This window comes from Lissotriton helveticus, chromosome 10, assembly GCF_964261635.1.
Source record: "Lissotriton helveticus chromosome 10, aLisHel1.1, whole genome shotgun sequence".
Classification (NCBI taxonomy): Eukaryota; Metazoa; Chordata; class Amphibia; order Caudata; family Salamandridae; genus Lissotriton; species Lissotriton helveticus.
Window position 1 is genome coordinate 349,151,836 of NC_136071.1, and position 20,554 is coordinate 349,172,389.

Genomic DNA, 20,554 nt, shown 5'->3' on the forward strand with positions numbered 1-20,554 from the left:
TGCTGTGTTGTTGCTCAATGTTACTGTGGGGGGGCCGAATGATAAGGTGGTATTGATGCGTGTTGCATTGGTGGACATCACAAATTAGGTTGTTGTGAGAATTGCACATGTTGTTGGGATGAGTTATGCTTTGGTGGTAATAGTTGAACACTAACAAACCACAACTCATCATCAACACATCACAACAACAGCATTAGGAAGCACCACACTAACATCACTCATCAACACACCAACATCACTCTACACCACCACAACAGCATCATTCTACTACAACAACATACAATAACACTAACACACTTCACATTAAAATAACTATTCACACATGCAAAACACTCACATTTGCCAATCACACCCTCACTCACACTCACTCAGCCTCAACTCATCACCCACCCTCAATTACACTCACTCACCCTCAACACCTCACCCTTACTCTCCCTCAACACCTCACCCTCACTCACCCTCAACACATCACCATCACCCTCAACCACCTTCAATCACCATCAACACCTCACCCTCACTCACCCTCAACACCGCACCCTCAAACCTTCAATCACCCTCACTCTCAACACCTCTCCCTCACTCACCCTCAACGCCTCTACCTCACTCACCTTCAGCCATTCAACACCTCACCCTCAATCACCGTCATCCTCACTCACACTCAAGACTTCATCCTCACTCACCCTCAACACATCTGCCTCAATTACCCTCAACCACACTTACCCCCAACACACTATCACACTAAAACAACACACAAACACTTACCACCACTGCACCACTTCACTCACCCTCAACACCTCACCCTTAAACTCTCACTCAAACTCACTCTCACTCATCCTCAATAACATACAACACCTCAACCACACTCAGCCTCAAATCCTCAATAACACTCAGCCCCTCACCCTCACTCACCCTCAACACCTCACCCTCAATTACAATCAACACCTCACCCTCACTCACCCTCACTCATCCTCACTCACCCTCACTCACCGTCAACACACTATCACACTACAACAACAAACAAATACTTACCACCACAGCAACACTTCACTCACCCTCAACACCTCACCCTTAACTCCTCACTCACCCTCAATCTCACTCATCATCAATCACCCTCAACACCTCACCCTCAACACCTCACTGTCATACTCACTCACCCTCAATACATCACCCTCATTCACACTCACTCACCGTCAACACACTATCACACTACAACTACAAACAAACACTTTCCGCCACAGCAACACTTCACTCACCCTAAACACCTCACCCTTAACTCCTCACTCACACTCACTCTCACTCATCCTCAATCACCCTCAACACCTCACCCTCACTCACCCTCAACGCCTCACCCACACTCACCCTCACACCCTCATCCTCAGCACCTCACTCTCTCTCACCTTCAACGGCTCACCCTCAACGCCTCACCCACACTCACCCACAGCTCCTCACCCTCAACACCTCACCCTCACTCACCCACAACGCCTCACCCTCAGTCAACCTCAACACATCACTCACCCTCACTCTCACTCATCCTCAATCACTCAACACCTCACCCTCAACACCTCACTCACCCTCAGCCCCTCACCCTCACTCACCTCCTCACCCTCACTCATCCTCACTCACCCTCAACACCTCCCCCTCATTCTCACTCACTCTCACCCTCTCATCCTCATACTCACTCACCCTCAACACACTATCACACTACAACCACACAAAATAACTATTACCACCCCAGCACCACTCATCACCACTGCAGCAAACAATGGTCATACAATAACAACATGTACGCTTTTAACAGTCACACACACAACAACAGCTATCAATGGCCACTTTCACCAGGCATACACACACAACAGTCATCAGTACTGCAGTATTATGTCTAAATGAGACTGTGGGTGTGCAAAATACGGATGTGAAGTGCAGAGTGAAGCAGTGTTGTTGCTCAATGGTACTGTGGGGCTGCAGAAAGATAAAGTGGTATTACTGCATGTTGCATTCGTGGACATCAGTGATGCCATTGTTGGGAGAACTGCAACTGTTGTGGTGCTGAGTTATGCTGTGGTGGTAAATATTAAACACCATCACAACACCACTCATCACTAGCACAGAACAACACATCACAAATACAGCATTACTAAGCACCACACACTCACATGCCCACACGCTCACACACCCCCACCCTCACACACATCCACACTCACACACTCTCACACATCCTCGCACACCCACTCACATTCTCAATAAGCCTCATAGCCTCACGCTCGCCAACAATCACTCACTCTCACCCTCACACCGTCACCCTCACACCATCATCCACTCACCCTCAACACCTCACCCTCACTCACCATCAACACACTATCACACTACAACCACACACAAACACTTACCACCACAGCACCACTCATTACCACTACAGCATTACTCAGCAGACAAACGACATACAATCCAAACATGTGCGCTTTTAACAGGCACACACACTAATAGCTAGCAATGGACACTTTCACAAGGCGTACACACACAACAGTCATCAGTGCATCCTTTCACCATGCATACACCCACACAAACAGCCATCAATCCACGCTTTCAACAGTCACACACACCACCAGCCTGAAGTGCACGCTTTAGAACAACTTTTTGTACGTTGCACACACAATTACAGCTATACAAGCATGCTTTGGTGCTGTACAGTACTGCAGTTCTATGTCTAAATGAGACTGGGGGAGTTCTAAATACGGCTCTAGTGGCAATGAGTGATGATCTCATGTTGCTCAATTGTAGTGTGGGGTTGCAGAATGTTAATAATGTGCTATTGCTGCCGAAATGGACATAAGGGATGCCGTGCAAGAGAAAATTACTACACACAAGGAAAGTGCGACCGAAAAACACGTACGGCAAAACGAAACTCAATCCATGCCAAAGAATAAAACTAAATAGCAGCCATTGATAAAATACTAAACACACTCTAATGAGAGGAGCCAGACAGAAAATACGTGCGAGCAAAGCAAGAACGAAAACAATAATTACATTACACCTCACCCTCACTCTCCCTCAACACCTCACCCTCACTCACCCTCAACACATCACCATCACCCTCACCCACCTTCAATCACCATCAACACCTCACCCTCACTCAACCTCACTCACCTTCAGCCCCTCACCACCTCACCCTCAATCACCGTCATCCTCACTCACACTCAAGACTTCATCCTCACTCACCCTCATCACATCTGCCTCAATTACCCTCAACCACACTTACCCTCACACTATCACACTAAAACAACACACAAACACTTACCACTACTGCACCACTTCACTCACCCTCAACACCTCACCCTTAAACTCTCACTCAAACTCACTCTCACTCATCCTCAATAACATACAACACCTCAACCACACTCAGCCTCAAATCCTCAATAACACTCAGCCCCTCACCCTCACTCACCCTCAACACCTCACCCTCAATTACACTCAACACCTCACCCTCACTCACCCTCACTCATCCTCACTCACCCTCACTCACCATCAACACACTATCACACTACAACAACAAACAAATACTTACCACCACAGCAACACTTCACTCACCCTCAACACCTCACCCTTAACTCCTCACTCACACTCAATCTCACTCATCATCAATCACCCTCAACACCTCTCCCTCAACACCTCACTGTCATACTCACTCACCCTCAAAACATCACCCTCATTCACCCTCACTCACCGTCAACACACTATCACACTACAACTACAAACAAACACTTTTCGCCACAGCAACACTTGACTCACCCTAAACACATCACCCTTAACTCCTCACTCACACTCATCCTCAATCACCCTCAACACCTCACCCTCACTCACCCTCAACGCCTCACCCACACTCACCCTCACACCCTCATCCTCAGCACCTCACTCTCTCTCACCTTCAACGCCTCGCCCTCAACGCCTCACCCACACTCACCCTCAGCTCCTCACCCTCAGCCTCAACACCTCACCCTCACTCACCCACAACGCCTCAGCCTCAGTCAACCTCAACACATCACTCACCCTCACTCTCACTCATCCTCAATCACACTCAACACCTCACCCTCAACACCTCACTCACCCTCAGCCCCTCACCCTCACCCACCCTCAATTCCTCACCCTCAATTACACTCAACACCTCACCCTCACTCACCCTCACTCATCCTCACTCACCCTCACTCACCATCAACACACTATCACACTACAACAACAAACAAATACTTACCACCACAGCAACACTTCACTCACCCTCAACACCTCACCCTTAACTCCTCACTCACACTCAATCTCACTCATCATCAATCACCCTCAACACCTCTCCCTCAACACCTCACTGTCATACTCACTCACCCTCAAAACATCACCCTCATTCACCCTCACTCACCGTCAACACACTATCACACTACAACTACAAACAAACACTTTTCGCCACAGCAACACTTGACTCACCCTAAACACATCACCCTTAACTCCTCACTCACACTCATCCTCAATCACCCTCAACACCTCACCCTCACTCACCCTCAACGCCTCACCCACACTCACCCTCACACCCTCATCCTCAGCACCTCACTCTCTCTCACCTTCAACGCCTCGCCCTCAACGCCTCACCCACACTCACCCTCAGCTCCTCACCCTCAGCCTCAACACCTCACCCTCACTCACCCACAACGCCTCAGCCTCAGTCAACCTCAACACATCACTCACCCTCACTCTCACTCATCCTCAATCACACTCAACACCTCACCCTCAACACCTCACTCACCCTCAGCCCCTCACCCTCACCCACCCTCAACTCCTCACCCTCACTCATCCTCACTCACCCTCAACACCTCCCCCTCATTCTCACTCACTCTCACCCTCATACTCACTCACCCTCAACACACTATCACACTACAACAACACACAAACACTTACCACCACAACAACACTTCAATCACGATCAACATCTCCCCCTCAACCCCTTACTTACCCTCACTCTCACTCATCCTCAATCACCCTCAACACCTCACCCTCACTCACCCTCAACGCCTCACTCACCCTCATAGCCTCACCCACCCTCAACGCCTCACACTGACTCACCCTCAATCTCACTCACACTCAACGCCTCACCCTCACTCACCCTCAACACCTCACCCTCACTCACCCTCAACACCTCACCCTCACTCACCCTCAACACACTATCACACTACAACCACACAAAAAAACAATTACCACCACAGCACCACTCATCACCACTGCAGCAATCAAAGGTCATACAATAACGACATGTACGCTTTTAACAGTCACACACACACAACAACAGCTATCAATGGCCACTTTCACCAGGCATACACACACAACAGTCATCAGTACTGCAGTATTATGTCAAAATGAGACTGTGTGTTTGCAAAATACGGATGTGGAAGTGCAGAGTGAAGCAGTGTTGTTGCTCAATGGTACTGTGGGGCTGCAGAAAGATAAAGTGGTATTGCTGCATGTTGCATTCGTGGACATCAGTGATGCCATTGTTGGGAGAACTGCAACTGTTGTGGTGCTGAGTTATGCTGTGGTGGTAATTATTAAACACCATCACAACACCACTCATCACTAGCACAGAACAACACATCCCAACTACAGCATTACTAAGCACCACACACTCACATGCCCACACGCTCACACACCCCCACCCTCACACACATCCACACTCACACACTCTCACACATCCTCGCACACCCACTCACATTCTCAATAAGCCTCATAGCCTCACGCTCGCCAACAATCACTCACTCTCACCCTCACACCGTCACCCTCACACCATCATCCACTCACCCTCAACACCTCACCCTCACTCACCATCAACACACTATCACACTACAACCACACACAAACACTTACCACCACAGCACCAATCATTACCACTACAGCATTACTCAGCAGACAAACGACATACAATCCAAACATGTGCGCTTTTAACAGGCACACACACTAATAGCTAGCAATGGACACATTCACAAGGCGTACACACACAACAGTCATCAGTGCATCCTTTCACCATGCATACACCCACACAAACAGCCATCAATCCACGCTTTCAACAGTCACACACACCACCAGCCTGAAGTGCACGCTTTAGAACAACTTTTTGTATGTTGCACACAGAATTACAGCTATACAAGCATGCTTTGGTGCTGTACAGTACTGCAGTTCTATGTCTAAATGAGACTGGGGGAGTTCTAAATACGGCTCTACTGGCAATGAGTGATGATCTCATGTCGCTCAATTGTAGTGTGGGGTTGCAGAATGTTAATAATGTGCTATTGCTGCAGAAATGGACATAAGGGATGCCGTGCAAGAGAAAATTACTACACACAAGGAAAGTGCGACCGAAAAACACGTACGCCAAAACGAAACTCAATCCATGCCAAAGAATAAAACTAAATAGCAGCCATTGATAAAATACTAAACACACTCTAATGAGAGGAGCCAGACAGAAAATACGTACGAGCAAAGCAAAACCAAATACAATAATTACATTAACATCAATAAAAGGAAAGGCATAAACAAAAGTATAAGAACTCACAAAGGCACTTTTTCATAATATGCAAATAAAATTGTCATTACCTGTCGATCGTAGCAGCTCATTCCCTGAAATGTAGAAAATATAAAAAAAAACACAACAAAGAGAACATACACAGTGCATACATTATACTTTTAACTACAACAAGCAACTAACAAAAAAAATGAATAGCGGCGAAACAAGTCACATACCGGTACAAATGACACAAGCAAAAGCTAAGTCAGAGGAAAAATAAACATCACAGTGCCACCTCAGGCGAAACGGAACTACTGAAACTACATACCAGGAAGACACTAGCAAAGATTACTCAATGCATCCCAAAGAATCTACTTAAACACGAGCCAACATTCGCATAAAGATCAAGAAAAATTCAAAACACAAGGAAAGTGAGCGAGAAATAACAAGGGACGCAATTTCAAAGACATAACACATACAAACATAAACATTGCTTTATGTAACATTTCGAAAAAACTATATTTTTCAAACATATATCTTTTAGAACAGTACTAAGGAATATTGTAACTCAAAACTCGATAATACACATGGCGCAATACAAATAAAACACTCATACATCCTAATAAAACATTATTAATAATACGTATATACACACACGTATTAATACATTCAAATTCATGTACTCACTTTTAATAAATGTACATCTTACCAGTCAGACGACGCAGCAACAAACACGGAGGAATAACACACCTTTACCGCACGAACATTCACATCAATTTGGAAAAAGCCCCGTTGACGCACGTCAAATGCAACGCTACGTCACACAACGTAGAGCTGCGATTGGCTAAAAATTACGTAACGCTCATAATTACATCACCATCAATTAAAAAATAGAACGCTAACATCCCTTACGTAACAAACGTAAAGGGAATACATTGCGTAATACCCTTTACTAGAACAGAAAAAAAAAAACCTTTTAATTACATACACTAAATAATTTTACAAACGTATACACAAGCCAAGTGCGACCAAAAAACACGTACGGCAAAACGGAACACAATCCATGGCAACAAATACACCGAAATAGCAGCCATTGATAAAATAAAAATCAAATGCAAGAAGCCAGGCAGAAAGTACATGCGAGCAGAGAGACCTAATAAAATAATTACATTAGCTTTACAATAAGCAAATCAATAAACAAAAGTATAAAAGTCACAAAGACACGCTTTAATATTATGCAAATTAATTTGTCATTACCTGTCCATCGTAGCAGCTCATTCCCTGAAATAAAGAAAATATAAAAAAGAAAACACACAAAGAGAACATACACAGTGCATACATAAAACTTTTCACTACAACAATAAACAAACAAAAAAAAAAACTGTGCACGCACTACCAATCCTTCCGTTATGCCAGATCTCACAATCTTCCATCACACACGGAGCTGCTCCAGCACAGGCAACGGCAATGCAAGCTTCACTCAAACACGGAGCAGGTACAGCACAGGCAACAGCATTCCCTTACACATGGAACAGGTACAGCACCGAGAGCTGCAGTGCAATCTTCCCTCACACATACATCAGGTACAGCACAGCCGGCAGCAGTGCAAGCTTCCCTCACACACAGAGCAGGTACAGCACAGGCAGCAGCAGTGCAAGCTTCCCTCACACATAGATCAGGTACAGCACAGGCGGCAGCAGTGCAAGCTTCTCTTACACATGCAACAGGTACAGCACTGACAGCAGCAGTGCAAGCTTCCATCACACACGGAGCAGGTATAGCACAGGCAACGGCAATGCAAGCTTCACTCAAACACGGAGCAGGTACAGCACAGCCAACAGCAGTGCAAGCTTCCCTTACACATGGAACAGGTACAGCACCGACAGCAGCAGTGCAAGCTTCCCTCACACATAGATCAGGTACAGCACAGGCGGCAGCAGTGCAAGCTTCACTCGGAAACACGGAGCAGGTACAGCACAGGCAACAGCAGTGCAAACTTCCCTTACACATGGAACAGGTACAGCACCGACAGCAGCAGTGCAAGCTTCCCTCACACATAGATCAGGTACAGCACAGGCGGCAGCAGTACAAGCTTCCCTCACACACAGAGCAGGTACAGCACAGGCAGCAGCAGTGCAAGCTTCCCTCACACATAGATCAGGTACAGCACAGGCGGCAGCAGTGCAAGCTTCCCTTACACATGCAACAGGTACAGCACCGACAGCAGCAGTGCAAGCTTCCATCACACACGGAGCAGGTATAGCACAGGCAACGGCAATGCAAGCTTCACTCAAACACGGAGCAGGTACAGCACAGGCAACAGCAGTGCAAGCTTCCCTTACACATGGAACAGGTACAGCACCGACAGCAGCAGTGCAAGCTTCCCTCACACATACATCAGGTACAGCACAGGCAGCTGCAGTGCAAGCTTCCATCACACACGGAGCAGGTATAGCACAGGCAACGGCAATGCAAGCTTCACTCAAACACGGAGCAGGTACAGCACAGGCAACAGCAGTGCAAGCTTCCCTTACACATGGAACAGGTACAGCACCGACAGCAGCAGTGCAAGCTTCCCTCACACATACATCAGGTACAGCACAGGCAGCTGCAGTGCAAGCTTCCATCACACACGGAGCAGGTACTGCACAGGCAATGGCAATGCAAGCTTCACTCAAACACGGAGCAGGTACAGCACAGCCAACAGCAGTGCAAGCTTCCCTTACACATGGAACAGGTACAGCACCGACAGCAGCAGTGCAAGCTTTCATCACACATACATCAGGTACAGCACAGGCGGCAACAGTGCAAGCTTCCCTCACACACGGAGCAGGTACAGCACAGCATACCCTCAGACCCTCACCCTCAACACCTCACCCTCACTAACTTCACCCTTATCACCTCACCCACAATTCCACACCCTCACTCACCCTCACCATCACTCACCCTCACTCACACTCAACACATCACCCTCATCTACACTCAACATCACCATCACTCACCCTCAACATCTCATCCTTAACACCTCACTCTTAACACCTCACTCACCCTCACTCATCCTCAACAAGTCACACTCACTCACCCTTAACACCTCACCCTCACCCTCAATACCATTCAACACCTCACCCTCACCTTCACTCAACATCACCCTCACTCACCCTCAACGACTCACCCTCAGTTACACACACTAACACTCAAAAACGCAACAGCACTCTGCCTCTCCATCATTCACACTCTATCCATCATTCACACACTATCCATCTTTCAGAAACTCTGCATCATTCACCCACTCACCATCATTCACCCAATCTCCATCATTCACCCAATCTCCATCATTCACCCAATCTACAGCATTCACCCAATAGACAGCATTCACCCAATAGACAGCATTCACCCAATTTGCAGCATTCACCCAATCTGCAGCATTCACCCAATCTGCAGCATTCACCCAATCTGCAGCATTCACCCAATCTGCAGCATTCACCCAATCTGCAGCATTCACCCACTCTGCAGCATTCACCCACTCTGCAGCATTCACCCACTCTGCAGCATTCACCCACTCTGCAGCATTCACCCACTCTGCAGCATTCACCCACTCTGCAGCATTCACCCACTCTGCAGCATTCACCCACTCTGCAGCATTCACCCACTCTGCAGCATTCACCCACTCTGCAGCATTCACCCACTCTGCAGCATTCACCCACTCTGCAGCATTCACCCACTCTGCAATTTGAGGAATGTTAGGCCATTTTCTTACACATAAAGAAATTTCAGGACGGAAAACAAGGGGGTCGACGGAGTATAGCATCAGATACGTTAGACACAAAAAAAACTTAACATCATTGACCTAAAAGGATGCAAGGATGTTAATCAGTCTTCGGGCCAAAAAGTAAATTTAATTCGTACGATATTACAACAAGATTACACAAAGGAAACAAATACAAATATGTGGCAGGAAGCGAGGACGAGGAGATACAAAGACACAAGTGAAACAGGCAACTTTTTCGTCGGGCAATAAACAAGCACTATTCATCCGGAGAATGGGACGGTTTAAAGACAGTAGTCAACAGTTACACAAAAAACCGGACGCATACAACAATAGCACTTCTTCTCACGGAATTCCGTCTAATATAAAGCAAATATGACGAAATAAACAAAAATTCAGAAACAATCAAATTTTTCAGAGGGAAATAAACAAGAACGATTCATCCGGAAAATGGGACGCATTGAATACAATAGTCGAGATTTACACAAAAAAAGAAACGCTTAACACAATAGCATTTATCCAGACGGAATTAGTTCAAATACAATAAAACATATTACGAACATAGAAAGAGTCAGTCACAAAAATCTAACGAAAAATACATTAGTTCACTGTACATGTCGTTCATACATTGCTAAAAATACTACAGTCAGCAAAGACACAAAGTTTCATTTCATACTTCAAGTACGTCAATAACAAATTATCCGACTACTTCAGCATCACACAAAAAAATAATAAAAAAACAACTTACATCAATATATTACAACACATTTACCACTTCGAAATGAAACAAACCCCTTTTGTATGTCAAATTACCAAAAAAAGGACATTAATACATTACATTACAGTTTAACAAAACATATGCATTACATATCGCCAATAAAAAACACTACTTTATGTTACATTACAAACATTTACAAATATTACGAGTGAATTAAATAAATTTAGCAAGTATTTAAATTTTACATAGTATATATACTACATTACATTACATTAAAATAAACTTAGGAATACATTCTTACCTGTCAAACGACGCAGCAACACCACCGGGACAAGAACACGCCTTCCGCGCACCAACATTCTCGATCAATGGGGAATTCAACGGTTGACGTATGCAAATCGGAACGCTACGTCAAAAACGTTGCGCTCCGATTGGCTAGAAAAATACGTAAACAAAAAACACACACAACTCAAAAATAAACTAGACCGCTAAACATAGCAGACGTCGACGTGACGCTATACGTCGGCCATTTTTAAAAAAAAATTAAAACGAGACTACACAAACATGTTACAAAACATACACATAGTTAGTACAATACATACACATTTAAAATTACATACTAATATACACATAAGACTGAAGTAATACAAAGGGGACATGTGACACCTTTAGTTACAAACAACACATTACTTAATTATTATTAACATATACACACACTCTTAACATCACCCTCACACAACAAAACTATCACACTCTTTCACACACGCTCAGTAACGCTAAAACAACATCTCCCTCATACACCATCACACACCTTCAGCCTCACACACACTTACTCACCCTCACACTAACACACTCACACACTCTCTTACGCAAATAACTTCACTCATCCTCCCCCCCTCACACCCCCTAACACTCTACGCGATTGCAGCCTGGAATCCCTGATAAATTTTCTTGTATCCGTGGCTGGCATTCAGTCATCCCAACGTAAACTGGTGCATTTGTCTTTTCTTTGCTGAAAATAATTTTCTATACTTCTATTGCATGATTGATTGAAATACTTTATCGGACAATCGTTCACATTCTAGATAGGCAACTTGTACATCACACCCCTCGATGCATTTCGGGTTCGCGCCTTGTCCTTCCTCAAATGGTAAATACTTTTAGGGATGAAAAGGCGCCGGGTCCTGCTGCGTTGTTTTCATTTATATTTCAGACTCGTGCTGTCAATGTCTCAACTACGCTTAAACACACAGGACAAAAAATGACAGTTTATTAAATGTATAATTCTGTTTTTATCAGCTCTGAAGTAGCCTCCCTACCGAGCGAGTGCTATTTTATAACAATAAATACAACACATAAGCTCAAAATTTTTTTTGTAAAATGTACCTATCGCATTTCATTCTTTTTCACATATAAGAAGATAATTGGGCTTTTCACGGGCAATCAGTAAGACGCTACCTCACCCTCACTGACACTCACTCACACTCAATCACTCTCACCCTCACTCACCAGCAACACCTCACCCTCAACGCCTCACCCTCAAATCCTCACTCACCCTCACTCTCACTCATCCTCAATCACCCTCAACATCACACACTCACTCACCCTCACTCACCCTCAACACCTCACCCTCACTCACCCTCAACTCCTCACTCACCCTCATTCTCACTCATCCTCACTCAACCACCCTCAACTTCACTGACCCTCAACGCCTCACCCAACACCTCACCTTCACTCACCATCAACATCTCACCCTCACTCACCCACAAAACATCAGCCTCAACACCTCACCCTCAATCACTCACCCTCAACAATTCACCCACACTCACCCTCCCTCACCCTCAATTCCTCACCCACACCCTCAACACTTCACCCTAAACACGTCACTCATCCTCAACGCCTCCCCCTCCCCCTCACTCACCCTCACCCTCACTCACCCTCAACACCTCACCATTACTAACACTCAACACCTCACCCTCACTAACTCACACTCAATCACCCTCAACACCTCACCCTCAACACCTCACCCTCAACACCTCACCCTCAACACCTCACCTTCAAAACCTCAACCTCAACAACTCACCCTCAACACCTCACCCTCACTCACTCTCACTCACCCTCACTCACCCTCACTCACACTCACTCACACTCAGTCACCCTCACTCACCCTCACTCACCCTCACTCACCCTCACTCACCCTCAACTCCTCACTCACCCTCACTCATCCTCACTCACCCTCAACACCTCACCCTCACCATCACCCACCCTCAACCCCTCATCCTAACTCGCAATAACCCTCCCTCACCCTCACCCTCACTCACTCTCACTCTCACTCACCCTCAACACCTCACTCACCCTCAACACCTCACTCACACTCAACTCCTCACTCACCCCCACCCTCACTCACCCTCAACACCTCACCCTCACACAGTGCAATAGGTCTCGTAGGATTTTTAGTTACAGCTTTTACAATTGTTTATTGCTTTTTTGATTTGTAATTCTTTAGCATTGGCAAAAAAAAATAAAAATGCAAAAGATTTACAACAAAAAACCCATAAACAATTCTAAATGCACTAACTCTAATGCTGCGAGACCTATTGCATTTCCAATGCTTGTTTTGAGTTGTTGCTAGGTCAAGAAGCTGTTGGAGTTTTGCTGCGTAAAACTGACAGACGCTACTATAATAAAAAACTATATAAAGTGTTGGAGAGTGCCTGGAAGGTCTGGAAATTTATCCAGAAGCATTTGGCAATCCCAATGGTTAATTATTATACCCCACTTTGGAATTCTAGTTCTTTCCCCCATTTTAGCACTGATAGGCTATGGAGAGCATGGGAGGATCAAGGAATTAGAAGAATGGGGGATCTGTTTGGTGGAAATTCGTTGATGAGTTTTAAGGAGATGCAGCGAGATTATGGCATACCAGCTAATCAAGGCTTCAAATTTCTACAAATACACCAAACACTATCAAGGATCAGACCATGCATTATTCCAGGGGGCAAAATTAATGTGATTGAGTATGGCTTGGGTGGGGGTAGTAAAATACATTTAATCTATACGGTATTAACCTCAACACTCCAAAATGATTTGGATAAAACTGAAACGGCATGGATGATGAAATTAGGGGACCTGGATGCAGACCTGGATAAAGCGCTACAATTAGCAGGGAAATGGTTTCGCTCTACAAATCTGAGAGCCCAACAATATAAGACGGTATTTAACTTATATTTTACACCAGCTAAGTTATATGGGTGGGGTAAGAGGGAGGACAATAAATGTCCAAGGTGCTCTGAAGGTTCTGCTAATCTTTTTCACATGTTTTATCAGTGTAATAATCTATCGGAGATTTTTATTAATATCCAGAAATTTTGGGAGGGGCTGCTAGGTATTAAGATCAACCTATCCCCTACCCTTATGATTTTAGGGCACAATAGTAATTTAAATCTAAATAAGGAAGAAGAAGCGTTTGTTTTTATGTGTGTAGCAATCCTCTGGATTATTTTGGCGGCAGGCTGGAAGGATAGTACGGTCCCCTCCTTCCAGATGTGGCTCTCTCGCCTGCTTGGGATTCATAATGTTGAGTCTGCCCTATATACGGGGAGAGGTAGGAGAATGAGAGAACAATGGCAGAACCTATGGGCCCGCTTAAAAAATGGAGAGATGCTCGATTATAGCGCATGGCTGGGATACTGTGTTGTGTCATTTGGCATTATTTGCTTTGCTCTCTGTTCATGATGAAATTATGCGCTATCTGGAATTTTTTGTAAATTCGAATCTACGTCTGTTTTTTAAATTTATGATTATTGTTTAATGTTATTATTGTATCGTACTAAGGATGAATTGCACCAGGTATATTTAATAAAACATATTTAAACAAAGAAAAAGCTCCTGCCAATGGATGGAGTTTGAGCAGGCCAACGAGGCTGTGCCTTGGATTAGTGGCAACACTTTATGGTACTTACCTGCTGAAAGTCATAATTTGTATATGTTCTTTAGAAATTGTAGTTGATGTTTTCAGAACTCAAAATCCCAGAGGCTGCAAGCACTCAAAAGCTCTTCACTCTATTGCTCGGATGGAAGTCAGTCTTTCTGAGTTCCTTAGAAGCAGCAGTTGAGATTTGGTGGACTTGAATTCCCACATGAAAATGGAAGGAACCTTCTGGTACAAGTAGCTAAACAGCACCTACTTCTTCTCTTGTACTACACTTTGGTTAGGTACACTGGGGTAGGATTATTTTAGAAGCACCAGATGAGTATTTTAGCCTGTGTTATTTATGTATGTATTATTATGAATTTATGTCATAGCTACAAGCCATGCTATTGCAGTAGTATTTCATCTTACTGCTAACGCTGGATGTATTATACTTCGCATTCTGTCTTACGATTGTAGCAGTTCATATCTCTTGCATGAGAAATAAGACTGTTAAATAAACCCTTTTTATTGAAATGCCCGTCTACATATTTCTGTGTAAACTCTGTAGAAACGAAGCGTGCCCGATTGACTGAGTGAAACGGTTATCTATTGTTTCCACGATTCTGAGATTGTTCGGATTCTAAGGGAAACAAAGTTGTCATGTTTATACGGTTGTCAGAAAGGAATCCCTTCTTGTTCATTCGAGAAGTTTCTAGTGACCTCTGAGTTAGCTGACACATACAAGTAATTAAGTTTAACGTACTCGATAGAGACATACTGACCTCAGTCCTGTGCCAAAACTATTGTATATATATATATATATATATATATTAGCAGCCCGTCCCGACCTTGTCCGGGAGCAATCAGGCTTCCCCGACCCCCGCCCGCCCCGACATTGTCCAGCAGCCCGGGAACCCGCCCGCTCCGACCCCCACCCGCCCCGACATTGTCCAGCAGCCCGGGCCCCCGCCCGCCCCGTCCCCCACCTGCCCCGACCCCCACCTGTCCCGACATTGTCCGTGGGTCCCCCGGAGCCTTACCTGAGCCGCCGCTCCTCCCCCGCGCTCCTCAGTTCACCGCTCCGCCGCTCCTCGTGCTCGTCACTGCTCCTCCCGCCTGTCCGCCGGTCCTCACCGCCTGTCCGCTGCTCATCACCGCTCCTCCCACACACCATGTCTGCCGCTCCTGGACGCCGCTCCTCCCCGCGCTCCTGACGTAAGCACGTAGGTCGTGGGCGGCGCTACTTCAAAGGGACTACTTTTTTTTTAAGGTACATTTTTTAAAGAACGCATATTTTTATAGTTTATATAGCCTATATCCATCTGCACACCCTGACGATTACAATGATGTATCGGGTGTGTGGATTGGCGCTGTGGTTCCCGAGTTTACCCGCCTCATATATATATATATATATACTAACTGTATATTATTCCAATGCGCAGAGCCTATCAGGGATATAGGAACAACACTACAACTCCTTCTTTAAACGACCAGGCAAAAGATAGAGGAGATCCAGTCCAGCATGAACTGCTAGGCCAGGTCCTCCCTGAACTGGAAACAAACATCCTGGGACACCTCATCAGCCTGGCTAGCTTGAATTCAGTGGCACAGCGAGCAAGAGACCCAGGTCTGGCAGTTCGAGCTGGACTGTTCCCACGAAGAGCCGGGTCAAGACTGATTTGCATAAGGCTGGGTCCAAACTGGGGTGGCATAGTGAGCAAAAGAACAATGGATTTAACCCAGATTTTCTTGACTGAGGGTGAGTGGTTGAAACGTTTCAGCACTCCGTCCATTATCTTGTTGTATTTGCAAAGATAGGGGACACATAGAGGTCTCTAGACTTCAGAAGTGTTTACTGCAGTCTTCAATGCCTCTTTTCTATTAGGGTTAGGTGACTACCATATCACACCGGGTCTCCCTGAGATGATGTGCAGCCACTTTTACAACAGTGACTTCACCTCATACTAGCTATCATTGCCTTGTGAGTCTCATTTCAAGATGGCAGAGGGCCCAATGTGTTCCCAGTCTCACATTACTTCAAAGAGGTCTGAAGTGGTGAAACAGAACAAAGGCTGGATTTCCCATTATAGACTTGCACCCAGAGAGGCTGGCCTTTCCTAGTCTGTCAAATGATTCCTGATCTGACTACTTAGGCCCTCATCCAGGGTTGGGATTTGGGACCAAGATCACCCAAAAGAAAAATAATATTCAAAGGTCGATTACATTACCTCAATTCCATTGAGTCCCATTTCATCTTCTTAAAGTGAAGTATGGGAAATGCTACATAAATGTGCTACATCTAGTGCAACAACAATTAGTGATAATACTAACAATACTAAAGGGGCCACTACTGTTGGTTCCACAGCAATGCTTACTGTACTTGACAACAGAGAACACTGTGTTGGTAAGCCCACTGGGGAAAACTTACCTTTGGAACAATATTTCTGGCGGATAATTAATGTTCCTGCAGAGTCCTGACCTTATGGAAATACCTTGAGTTGTCACACTGGACCGAAAACTGTTGCCCAATGATACCTCTCCACTGTCACCAGGTACAGCCATGCAGCTTTAACTGGGAGTTCAACCACTGGATTCAACAACATTAGAGTAAATTATGTGCCAATCGGATGCTGGCATCAGTTCCTTGCACTTTTTCTGCACCCTATTGAGTCATGTGGAGAGGAACCCAGACAGTATCAACAACAGAGATAATAACATCACATAAAATGTGTGCACACCTTGGGATCTTATTTTGCAAAGTATGGAAGTAGAGCAGTAAGGAATCTGCAGGACCATCATGTATCTAACAGTAATATAATTACTGAAAGTAATTAACCTTTTCTTCTGATGGATATATCTTTTCGCAGATTCTTCACCTTATAAATGAGTCCCAAAGCAATACCTCCCTGAGTGATGAGACTGAGTAGTTCAGATTAACCAAGGAAATTATGCAGCAAAGCTTTGGGAAAGTACCTGTCATTTCGTGCTTGAGCTGTATGGAAGTAATGCTTGGCAAAAATATGTAAGAATGATCATGTGACTGTCCGGCAAATATCAGCCACTGGAATGCTTCTGGTGGTTACTGCTGAAGTTGTCATTGCCCTTGTGGAGTGGGCATGAATGACCTCCAGAGGGTCTTTCTTGGATTAGATATAGCAGATACAATAGATGACCAAAATGCAAACTTGGGCATTTGGTCACCACCTTGCCCTTCTTAGCTCCGGTGAAGCTCACAAAGAGCTTATTTTCCCCTCTATCCTATCCAGTGAGATCAATGTAATAGGATATCACAAACCTGGGGTCCAGTTTATGTAGCTGCTCTTCCTCCCTTGTTGAAAGGGGAGGAGAAAAGAAAGATGGCAGAGTAACAGACTGGCTGATATGAAAGGCAGGAAGGGTAAGTAGGAAGAACCAACTTATCCAGGAACAAAACCATAATGCAACAAAAAATGATGGCAGTCGATACTCTATAAAAGCCAGCACCTCTGTTTTGTTTGCGCAACAGTCAGAAAAAATACAATGTATTTTAGGCGTGCTCCATGCCACTGCACCGTGCCACCCACAGTGCTAATAATCATATACAGAATTTTCTATATATAAACAACAGTACAAAAGACAATTGACAGAGCACAACCAAAATGAGTATATACTTGACTAAAATAGTCAAGAAAATTATTTAATATACACAATGACATATGACACTTTGTTCAGCATATATATTTCCACTCCTATTGCTTAGTTGTTGCAGCAATGGTACAGCCAACACGTGTTTTGTCGCAATTTGCGACTTTTTCAAGGCTTCAATATCTGTATGAGGGAAAATTCTCGTAAAGCGCACTCGTCCTATGGTCACAATTCCAAAGTATAGAATTTCTATGGATATCCGTCGTCCAGATCCCTGGCACGGTATCATTTGTAGCTAGTTGGCTCAAATGTTAAGATTTCTATGTTGCGTTTCCTTCCCCAGAATAGTGTATTCCGAAAGTATAGGCAGACGTAACTCGTCGTATTCTCAAAACGGGTTCACCCGCCAAATCGAGGTTTGTCTTTAAAGAAGTCCCCCGTCAATCCCCCAGCGTCGTGTTTTCACGTCGGTGTGATTGGTATTGCCTTACTCCCAAGTAGGATTTGTATGTCTCCCGCCGTATATTCAGAGAGAGTTACTCGCCCATAAAGTCTTGCGTCCGTCTCCCAGCGTCCCGTGTCCTGCGCCGGTGTGGAACCGGGGTGAACCCGTTTTGAGAATACGATGAGTTACGTCTGCCTATGCTTTCGGAATACACTATTCTGGGGCAGGAAACGCAACATAGAAATCTTAACATTTGAGCCTACTAGCTACAAATGATACCGTGCCAGGGATCTGGACGACGGATATCCATAGAAATTCTATAGTTTTGAATTGTGACCATAGGACGAGTGCGCTTTACGAGAATTTTCCCTCATACAGATATGAAGCCTTGAAAAAGTCGCAAATTGCGACGAAACACGTGTCGTCTGTACCATTGCTGCAACAACTAAGCAATAGGGGTGGAAATCTATATGCTGAACAAAGTGTCATGTGTCATTGTGTATATTAAATAATTTTCTTGACTATTTTAGTCAAGTATATACTTATTTTGGTTGTGCTCTCTCAATTGTCTTTTGTAGAAAACCCTAATAGGTGGAAAAACTGTGAGGGTCTGATGCTCAAGGACCTTATGGGCTAAAATGATTGCCACCGAAAGAACTGTTTCCAGAGTTAGAAGCCGAATAACGCAACCGTGCATAGGCTCAAATGGTGATGCCATTAGATGCAAATCTCATTGAGGGACAATGAACAGAGTGGGAGGAAACATACATGTAAATCTAGGTGCCACTAGTGGTGATCAAAACAAAGATAGCTAGTCAGGAAGGCACATAAATGTGAACAAGGCACCCAAATAACCTTTAACTGTATCCACTGCCCAGCCATTTTGGGCAAGTGACAGTACAAATCGCAGGATGTTGGAAAGACAGGTCTGAAAAGGACTCAGGACCTCAATCTTGAACCTTTGAATAACCCCAGGCATAGTGTGCATAGCGGGGCTACGCAGAGGACCTTGGAGTTGAGAACAAACTCTGTGGAACTTCACTCCACTCCGCCACCCGCCTCCACACCGCCTATTAACAATTAATTATAAAGGACATAAAAGTAAAAAAAAAACTTACCTGCACTGAGGTGTCCCCGGGCAACCCTCCTCCTCTTCCTCGTCCTCTCTGCATAAACTGTGTATGCGCGTGAGCTCCCGCGCATTTCTCCCAAGAAATGCGCATGCGCAGTTGTCGCAGAGACGGCGAGGAAGAGGAGGAGAGCAGCCTAGGGACGCCGCAGTCCAGGTAAGTTGTTTTTCTTTACTTTTATGTCCTTTATAATTAATTGCTAATAGGGGGGGGTAGAGCCGGGGGCTGCCAACTCCGCTCCACCGCAGAGTGCGGAGATTTGCCTTCTCCGCGTTCTCAGTGGAACGTGGCGGAGGCAAACCTCCGCACATTCCCTGGCGGAGGGGAAGTCTCCCCCCGGGCTTACCTTTGAAAAACCTTGTTCCAGCAACCTGTGTAAATAGATTTCTTAGGGGGCTTCCTAAGGCAGTATTACGGATGGTG

General features: G+C 45.1%; 1 protein-coding gene across 1 annotated transcript in view; it reads right to left on the reverse strand.

Annotated features, from left to right (window-relative positions):
• Positions 1 to 20,554, reverse strand: part of LOC144783810 (unconventional myosin-Ig-like) — a 1,420,229-nt gene that overhangs the window by 103,719 nt on the left and 1,295,956 nt on the right. The window lies entirely within an intron of this gene.